The 10,318-nt window shown below is 40.3% G+C and overlaps 1 long non-coding RNA gene across 1 annotated transcript in view; it reads left to right on the top strand.

Moving 5' to 3' along the window:
* Positions 1-7,868, top strand: part of LOC122081482 — a 48,131-nt gene extending 40,263 nt beyond the window's left edge. Inside the window, exon 2 of the long non-coding RNA XR_006141097.1 lies at positions 7,598-7,868. This is a non-coding gene — a long non-coding RNA (uncharacterized LOC122081482). The remainder of the gene's footprint in view (positions 1-7,597) is intronic.
* Positions 7,869-10,318: the final 2,450 nt, after the last annotated feature.

The raw sequence follows: 10,318 nt of genomic DNA, 5'->3' as shown, positions 1-10,318 counted from the left end.
GCCTTGATGATTGTAGGAGAGATAATACAACTTGGATGGATCATTGCGTCGATTCGGCGAGTTGAGTCATATGGGATCACCCAAGAATCGCTTGAGTTGAAGTGAAGGAGAAAGGAGAGAGAATAGTTGTAATACTAACATATACGAAATTTTTATGCAAATTAGGCACACTAGCGATGGTATACACTAGATTTGAGGGTGTCGCTCGAGGTGCACCTTGAGGTCCTCGTCCTGTTGGTAGGCCACCAATCAATAGTAGGCCTCAACCTATGGGGCAAACATCTAACCCACAACCTCAAGAGACAATTGATCAGAATGTGGCTCATGAGGATCCACCCATGGCTACACTTCCTAATCCTCCACCGGTACTTACCTCTGGTGATGTTGTGAACTTGATTCAATAATCGAATTAGATTCTCCATCAATAGATTCTCTAGTAACAGTAGGTATTTATGACTGCTATGGAACAACAATGGTATGCTACACTACCAGGTCAGCCTCCCCAGGTAGATATTCCACAAGGTCCAACTGGTGGGCCTAGTGTCGAGGCACAGGTTGGAGGTACACCTCCTGGCATCAACCCTCAAAACCAAGTTCGAGGTACACCACCCATACTACCTCAGGGTAGACCTCTATATAAGATGACACCTCCTTACCTGTACCATCCGGCATATGCACCATATTTTCAGCCGGTGGGTCACACCACAAGAATGGTGGAGTCATTCAAAAGGAACCTACCACCTACATTCACTAAGGTGGGAGGTGACCCTTTGGAACCGAACCAATGGATCCAAGAGGTTGAGAAGATATTTGAAGTGATTGAGTGCACTGATGCTCAAAAGATTATTTGTGCGGGGTTACAATTTAAGAATGAGGTCAACTCCTGGTGGCAAGCCTCAAAAGCTATGTTGTTTGCCACACACCCAGAACCCACATGGGAGCAATTCAAGGAGTTGTTCTTAGTAAACTACTACCCTTGGAGTTTTAGAGACTGCAAGGAAGCAGAGTTCTTGGCCTTTACTCAAGGAAGAAAATCTTTCCTTGATTATCGAAAACAGTTTGAGGCCCTATTTTACTTTGCACCCCCTCACATGAAATCGGCTAAAGAAAAGGGCAAGAAGTTTCTGAAAGGATTGAAGGTATCCATTGGCATGATACTTGAGATATTAGATCTCACCGACTATGCCTTGATTGTACAGAAGGCCAAAACCATTTAAGATAAGCTGAAAAGTAAATCATCCCTTACACCTGGAGTGTGGAAGAGAGAGAACCCTTATACGGATTCGGGCGGCCCGAGTAAGAATTTTTGTGGATCATACGGATTTGGTCCTTCATACAGGCAACCCTATAGGCCATCGGGTTATCCTCCTCGACCCGCTGGTGGGTCGGGTACTATATCTTTTCACCCAAATACCAGTATGGTGCCCACAACTACTAGGCCACCTTGCCCTCCACTTGCTACGGGCCAGGCTCAGAGAGCTTCTGCTTTGGCTCAAGCTTTACAGAACCATTGTTTTAATTGCCATTTATATGGGCATTTTGCTAAAGATTACCGAGCTCGACCAGCTTTATCAGCCAACTAGCCTTCTAGGTACAGATTTTCTTTGACTCAAGGGAGTCAACCACAAGGAAAGATGTATGCTTTGTTAGCTGAGGAAGCTGAAGTTAGCACAGAAGTGATAGCATGTACGATTTAATTTGAGAATTTCCTTCTGGTAAATATTGATGACATGCTTTACTTATATACATTGCTATATTAGGTGTCCTACCTATATTAGGTATACCAACATATGTCTTGTTTGATTCAGGGGCTTCACATTCATTTGCATCAAAGAGATTTGTTGAGAAACTTGACATGACACCCAAGATATTAGAGTATAAGATGATAGTTAGGACACCTTCAGGCAAAATTTCGTAGTTGAAAGAAGTATATGGGCCATGCATCATTGAGATCAGTGGAAAGCAGTTAGATGCCCAACTTATGAAGTTTAATATGCAAAACTTTGATGTTATACTAGGCATGGATTGGTTATCAGCAGATCGAGCAAGTGTGATGTGTGCTGAGAAACAGATCAAAGTGATCGATAATGAAGGGAAGGAACTGATATACCAAGCGGATATGATAAAGCGGGCTAAGAAGGTCCTCATCTCCGCTCTATAAACAGTGAAGTTGTTAGAAAATGGATGTTAAGGGTACCTAGGATCAGTGATTGATTTAGATGCAAAGGTCACACCTCTAGAGGAAGTAGGGATAGTTAAAGAGTTCCCAGACGTCTTTCCAGATGATATGACTCAGCTACCACCTGACAGGGAGTTGAAATTTGTTATAGATTTGATTCCTGGAGCTGCTCTGATGTCCAAGGCTCTGTACAGAATGGCACCAATAAAATTAAAAGAGTTACAAGTACAATTGCAAGATCTGTTGAAGAAGAGATTCATATGCCCAAGTGTATCACTTTGGGGTACTCCAGTGTTGTCTATTAAGAAGTAAGATGGGAGCCTACGTATGTGCATTGATTACCGGGAATTGAACAAGTTAACCATCAAGAACCGATATCCATTGCCACGCATAGATGATATGTTTGATTAGCTACAAGGTGCTAAGATATTTTCAAAGATTGACCTTAGTTTGGGGTATTATCAACTCAAAATAAAAAGTTGTGATATACCAAAGATAGCCTTTAGTACTTGGTACGGTCATTATGAGTTCTTAATGTTGTCTTTCGGGTTGACCAATGCACCAGCAGCTTTCATGGGTTTGATAAACCAAGTGTTTCATGATGTTCTTGACAAGTGGGTCATTATTTTTATTGATGATATCTTGATCTGCTCGAAGTCAGAAGAAGACCATGCAAAACACTTGAGGATGGTACTACAAAGACTTAGAGAGCAACAGTAATATGTGAAATTCAGCAAGTGTGAATTTTGGCTCAGACAGGTTGGATTCCTAGGACACGTGGTGTCTGAAAATGGAATTGAAGTGGATCCGGACAAGATGAAAGTCGTAGTAGATTGGGAGGTACCCAAGAGTATAACAGAAATTAGAAGTTTCTTTGGTTTGGCAGGTTACTATAGATGCTTCATCAAGAACTTTTCTCGGATTTCAGCACCAATGACCAAGTTGACTAGGAAGGATATAAAGTTTGATTGGTCAAGGGAGTGTGAAGAAAGCTTTCAAGAGCTGAAGAAGCGGCTAGTGTCAGCACCAGTGTTGAATATTCCTAAAGGCAAAGGTGGAATGACAGTGTATACCGATGCTTCCAAAGTCGGATTGGGCTATGTACTTATGCAACACGGCAAGGTGGTAGCATATGCATCTAGACAGTTGCAGGACTATGAAAGGAACTACCCTACCCATGACTTAGAGCTAGAAGCGGTCATTTTTGCCTTAAAGATTTGGTGTTACTACTTATACGGTAAAAGGTGTGAAATATACAGTGACCGCAAAAGTTTTAAGTACATTTTCATCCAAAAAGACTTGAATATGAGAGAAAGGAGATGGCTTGAGCTTATAAAAGATTATGATTGTGATATTCAGTATCACCCAGGGAAGGCCAACATAGTGGCAGATGCATTAAGCCAGAAAGCTCAAACTGTGTCACTTTCCTATCTAGCTGTCAGTCCAGAGTTCGTACAGGAGGCGATGTTAATGGATGAAATCCTCTTGTATGAGGAAGTGACCATGGAACTAGAGCGCCAAGCAGATGATGTTCAATAGTTGCCTTTGTCCTTGGCGGCTCTACAGGTACACGCTTCCATCAGGGAAGAAATTATAATGAAATAGCCTTTACAACAGATCAGAGAGAAGATTCAAGAGCAAACAATGAATGACCCTAACCTTACATTAGCCAATGATGGGGCACTATTGTTTCGGGGCAGATTGTGTGTACCCTGTGATGAGGTAATACAAGATAAAATAGTAAAAGAAGCATATAGTTCCGAGTACTCTCTTCACCCTGGAAGTACCAAGATGTACAAAGACCTAAAGCTGCATTATTGGTGGCCTAGCAATGAAGTTCACAATAGCTCTGTATGTGTCGACTTGCCTTGCATGTCAAAAAGTCAAAGCTGAACGGCATCGACCTTTTGGCACTCTTCAACCACTCCCAGTACTTAAATGGAAGTGGGATAACATTACAATGGACTTCGTCACCGGACTACCACATACACCTAAGGGAATGGATGCTATTTGGGTAGTAGTTGACAGGCTTACTAAGACAGCTCACTTCATTTTGATCAGGACCAATTACACCATGGATAAGCTAGTGCAGCTTTACATGGATAATGTGATATGCTTGCATGGTGTACCAGTGAGCATTGTATTAGACAGAGACCCAAGGTTTACCTCCAAATTCTGGAAGAGCTTCCAGCAAGCCTTGGGATCACAATTGGACCTGAGTACTGCCTTCCATCCACAGACAGATGGATAGTCTGAGCGGACCATATAGATATTAGAAGATATCCTTCGAGCCTGTGCCTTGGAAATGAGTGGCAATTGGGAGGAATATATACCTCTTATGGAGTTTGCTTACAACAACAGATACCAAGCTACAATTGGGATGGCTCCATATAAAGCATTATATGGTAGAATGTGCAAAACTCCTCTGTACTGGGATGAAGTAGGTGAACGTTGAATGCTTGGACCAGAGATGATTCAGATGACATATGATAAAGTCAATGTCATTAGAGAAAGAATTAAAACAAACCAGTCATGTCAAAAGAGCTATGCAGATAGCCGTAGGAAGGAAATAGAATTCCAAGTGGGAGAGAAAGTGTTCCTCAAAATATCTCCTACCAAAGGTCTGCGTAGATTTCACAAGAAAGGAAAGTTAAGTCCGAGATATATTGGGCCATTTGAGATTTTGAAGCGAGTTGGGGCAGTAGCATACATGTTGGCATTACCACCTTCCCTCAGCAGTGTCCACAATATCTTTCATGTATCCATGTTGAAGCGGTATGTTCATGATCCACCCCACATGCTACTTATGGAACTGGAATACTTAGAAGTTGATATGACATATAAAGAACATCCAGCTCAGAACTTAGACCAGAAGGTGAAAACTCTCTGCAACTGCTCTATCGCTTTTATGAAGATTCGGTGGGCCAACAACCCGATCGAAGAGGCATCTTGGGAGAAAGAGGAGGATATTCAAACCTTGTATCCTCAACTTTTTGGACAACTAGGTACTACAATTTTAGGGATGAAATTTTCAAAAAAGGGGGGTAATGTGATACCCTACTTTCTAAACCCGGTCTAATTACTCGTATTGACTTGGTTTGATCATATAAGGGCTGAAACGGAGCAAACTGATGCAAGTACCATATAGAACATGGTAGCAAGAGTGACCTTGAACTTGGGTTGGCCCGACAAGACTGAGCGGGTGCCAAGTGCAATCTGTGCACCCAAACCTTGCATTTACACGCACCACGAGGCTATATACAAGAAGTAAGGGTATGTGCTAGTAATTTTGGGTGCCTATGCAATTTAATTATAAGTATGGGTTTGTCTCCATTGAAGTCCAAGTGAAACACTAGCAATGGGCTGACTAGAATGGTATACTCACCTGAGATATACCCACTTGAGATAAACTCACCTAAGATATACCCACCTGAGATATGCTCACCTGAGATATACTCACCTAAGAATACCCACCTGAGATATACTCACCTGAGAATATCCACCCGAGAATACCCACCTGAGATATACCCACCTGAGAATGCCCAACTGAGAAGTACCCACCTATGATTAGAAGATATTTTTGGGGGCCTAGGTATAAAGGGGGTGACGTTTATTGTCTTTTCCCTCATTAATGGTAATTGGTTGGTGGGAGAGTAAAAAAGAGAGAGAAAGAAGAAGAAAGAAAAAAGAGGAAGAAGAAGAAGAAAGAAGAAGGGAAATCGACCGTAGAGCTTCACTAGAGCTGGGTCTTGATATTTGAGCTTGGATTAATGATTAGCTCACTAAGATTTTTGATTTGAGGTAGGTATTGTACACATTCCAAGGATTCTTGGGAAAACCCTCTTTCTTACACCTTCTTTTTGATTTTTGGGAAAGAACCCACTTGGATCTTGCTAATCTTTTATGAATAATAAAATCTAAGGACTAATGGAAGGTGTGTACAATGATTTTGAAGGATTTGGAGGGAGTGTTTGTGAAAATCTAGAGTATTTGGAAGTTCTTGAGCAAAAGAAGTGAAATTTCGGGTTTCATTTGTTTTCTTAAGAAAGAGGTAAGAATCTCCTTCTTTCTTTTGATTTGATCTTAGATCTAGGTTGATAATACATGATTAGATTTTAGATGAGTGATTTGAGTCGCCGGATCGACCCCAAACGAGTTTCCCAAGCCGAAGAGATGATGGGGAAGAAGGGGGGAAATCTTCGTTTCAAGACTGGGGGTGTTTTATGCCCATCTGTCTTTGAGTTCTGGCCCACCTGAGTTCCCAGAACTCAAATTATAGGCTTTGGTGTAACCAGCAAGCATGAAATTAGTGGGCTACGAAGCCCGCCTGTCTTTGGCTCATGCCCACCTGTCTTTCCAGAATGCCCAGAATGGGTCCAAATTGGATGGGTATCCCCCATTTATGATTCTAAACCCGATTTTAGTGTTCAAACATGATGATTTTGACCTAAAATAGTGAAATGATAAACCATTATGTTTATGATAGGTTACACTCATTATACGCGTACCCACACATCGAATCTCTTACATACTAGGTACAAGCACTGTGTACATATACAGGTAAGTGAGGAGTGGAATCTGATTTAATTTCAGAATTTATGCATCATTTAACATATGTTAGTCTAGCCATATCATCATGCCACTTGTGTGTAGACTAGACATCACATATGCCATATCACGCATTTGACTGTGCATTTACATAATATGCTATGCTTTATATTATGATTGAGTACTTATTATGTCTTGATGTATGTGATGGAGGAATTTCATTTGGACATGATATCCATGCTAGATTTTAGATGCCATAGTCAGCTTGAAAACGAGTGCATGGTGGCTCGTGGAATTGGATGCGGTGCCATCGTGTAATCGTACTATGCTCATGTAGAAGCATGCGACTAGGATTTCTATACTCCTTTATGCTATGACCCTTCCCAACAGGGGTTTACGTGTTGGGTTACTATTAGGTTAAAGCATCGGGTTGCGGTTATCGAACTCCTACAATGTTAGAAGTACGCACAACTGATCACTAGGACAGTCGGTAACCTCAGTGGTATATTTAGATGGCTGATCATATTGATTTTATTTCAGGTGGAGTCACTCATTTACTTTCTGTCATTTAAATTTGCTAGGAGTTGACTTGCATTTTAAATTTTGATGCCAACAGTGGGCCTTCTCCTACAACCTTATGGGCGTATCGTGGGATGGGCTTCGTGGCTCGTACCTGTGGTATACGTGCACTGTGGTTGTGAGTAGCATATAGCGTATGACCTAGTAATGTTGTTAGGCTAGTAGGATTAAAATTAATTGCATACATATAGATGCATATGTATTGTGACTATTTATGTGATTTTCCTTGTGTTGTATTCATTTCCACTTACTGGGCTAGTGAGCTCATCCCACGTGCACAACTCTTTTTAGTGGTTTTATAGGTTACCTGCTTGGAGATCAAGAGCCGGGCCCCACTGTGGAGTTTCTCTCTAATGACTGGTGGGTCCTTGATAAGTTTGAGTACGGTGCTGATTGCATGTGCGAGGATTATGCTGCATTACAACAGTGACTCCTGAGTGATTCTTTTTTATTATTTTGATGTACTCCCTTTTGATGACTTGATACTTAAATAAGGCCTAAATGTATATAACTTTTATAACTCAATTGGGTATCAAATATTTAGGAAACAAATATTTATTATTATGAATAGGTCTTCCGCTGAAAATACATGTTTTATCTTAGTTTAGTAGATATATGCTGTATTGCAGTTACTGCATTATTGATCTAGGTAGGTTTGTGAGTTAACCGGAGTTAATTCGGTCATTAGCTCAATTCTGTGAGAGCGGGGTGTGACAGGCTCGGATCATAACCCCATCATTTTTCATACATCTCTGATGGGCTTCAGCTATAAGGAACTCTTCCACTATCAACATGCTTGGAGCTTTCATTTTGACTTCCCTTTTTTTTGCTGAGAGAAATGGTGGTGGAGAAGATTGCTTGCTTCAGTAGACTTTTTGGAAGAAGAAATAGGAACACCTTTGGGTATATTGATAATCTGAAAAAAGTATCTATTGGACTCATCTCTTAAGCTAGAATATCTCTCCATTCCCCCTTTTGAGAACTTAGCTTCTATCTCTTCTAATCTGGACTGGATTTAGAATGTTGGGGAATACTTCTGATTCTAGAAATTTGATCATTCCTATATCAATGATGAGGATCGTAATGCTAAATTTTATCATACCAGCTCTAAAGTTCACAATAGAAGAAGGAAGATTGAATTTATTTTCTCCTCCTCTGGAGAGAAAATCACGGACCTTTTCTTGTTTCTTGCAAATCTATTCACTACTTCTAATCCCCTTGATCCATCTTTTGTTGAAAGTCTTTTTTCTCCTATCCCTGATTTTGATACCTCCCTCCTCTCTATACCCCCTACCCCTGAAGAAATCCGGTCCTCTGTTTTCTCCATTGGTGCTTTCAAGGTCCCTGACCCTGATGGTTTCCAAGCAGTTTTTTACCAACAATTTTGGGACCTTGTTGAACCAGACATCTAGAAACTTGTAAATTCTTTCTTATCTAATGTATCCCTTCTTGCTAGTATTAACCACACCCTTATTTGCTTAATCCCCAAATCTGAAAAGGCTTTTGTTGTGGGAGATTTCCATCCTATTAGCCTATGCAATATTTTTTTATAAATTCATTGGAAAAATTATGGCTAATAGTCTTAAACCTCATCTCCATAAATTCATGTCTCCTTGCCAAGTTGCTTTTGTCCCTGGTAGACAGATTATTGACAATATTGTCATTGCCCAAGAGATCTTTCATTCCCTCAAAAGGAAAAAAGGAAAGGTTGGTTTTGCTGCTATTAAATTGGATATGGCAAAAGCTTACAGTAGGCTAGAATGGGGTTACTTGAGGGCTATTTTTGATTTCCTAGGATTTGGGGACAAATGGGGAGACCTTATTTGTAAACTACTAAGCTCTTCGTCTTTTTCTATTAAACTCCATGGATCTTCTTTGAATCATTTTGAACCTACCCAGGGGATCAGACAAGGAAGCCCATTGAGCCCCTTTCTATTTATTGTGGCCATGGAGTGGCTTTCTCGACTTCTCAATGCCTACAGGGATCTTGATTGTTTCAGAGGAATTAAAATTTTTAGGCATGCCCTTGAAATTTCTCACCTGTTTTTTGCAGATGACGCTTTTATTTTTTTGGCAGGGTGACTGAAGATGATTTTGCAACTATTAAATGTATTCTTGATCCTTTTTTTAATATATATGGTCTGACCACTAATCTTGATAAGAGTAGTATAGCTTTCAGTTCTAATGTCATAGTAGATACTAGGTGTTTGTGTAAGCCTATTGGGATTATGAAATGATACCTAAGTCTACTACTTTGGCACCAATTTGTTCCATAAAAAAGCTAAAAGTCTTTCATTTAGATCTATTGTCAGTAGGGTTGAGAATAAATTGGAACTTTGGAAAGCCAATATGTTGTCTTTCGCTGGTCGGTCGATCATTATTCAATCTGCTTTGTCCTCAATACTGACCTATTTAATGTTATGTTTTGCCTTCCCCAAGACCATCTAAAACTTGGACTCTATTTACTGTCATTTTTGGAATGGTAGTGCTATTTGTGCCAAGAAACTTCACCTTATTGGTTGGCACAAGGTCTGCTCCCCTAAAAACGTGGGTGGTTTTGGCCTTAGAGACTCTGCATCTCATAACAAGGCATTGTTGCTCAAGCTTGGTTGGCATCTCATTACTGAGGATAAGTACCTTTAGGATTGATTCTCAAAGTTAAATATTTTCATAATGTCTATATTTCTTACTGTAGGACTTGACTTAAAAGAGGTTCTTTTTGCTGGAATAACATTGTAAGTATTCTCCCTCTTCTTTGAAAGTTAGTCTGAAAAAGAATTGGAAATGGGAATGGTACTTTTTTCTGGTCAGATCCTTATTCTTCTTCTCTGTTATTTGAGGTTAATACATCTATTTCTCCTACTTCTTCTGATTATTCCATTAAGGTAAGCAACTTTATTCAAGAAAATGCTTGGAATTCTCGTCTTTTGAACTATTTTCTCCCCCCCTCATGTCACAAGTTCTACTTTGCAAATTCCCATTTCTAGCAGCAGTGATAGATGGTGGTCTCAC

The sequence above is a fragment of the Macadamia integrifolia genome, chromosome 6 (assembly GCF_013358625.1).
Source record: "Macadamia integrifolia cultivar HAES 741 chromosome 6, SCU_Mint_v3, whole genome shotgun sequence".
In the NCBI taxonomy this organism is placed as follows: domain Eukaryota; kingdom Viridiplantae; phylum Streptophyta; class Magnoliopsida; order Proteales; family Proteaceae; genus Macadamia; species Macadamia integrifolia.
Note: the sequence above shows the minus strand (reverse complement) of the source record. Positions and strands in the feature narration are given on the sequence as shown.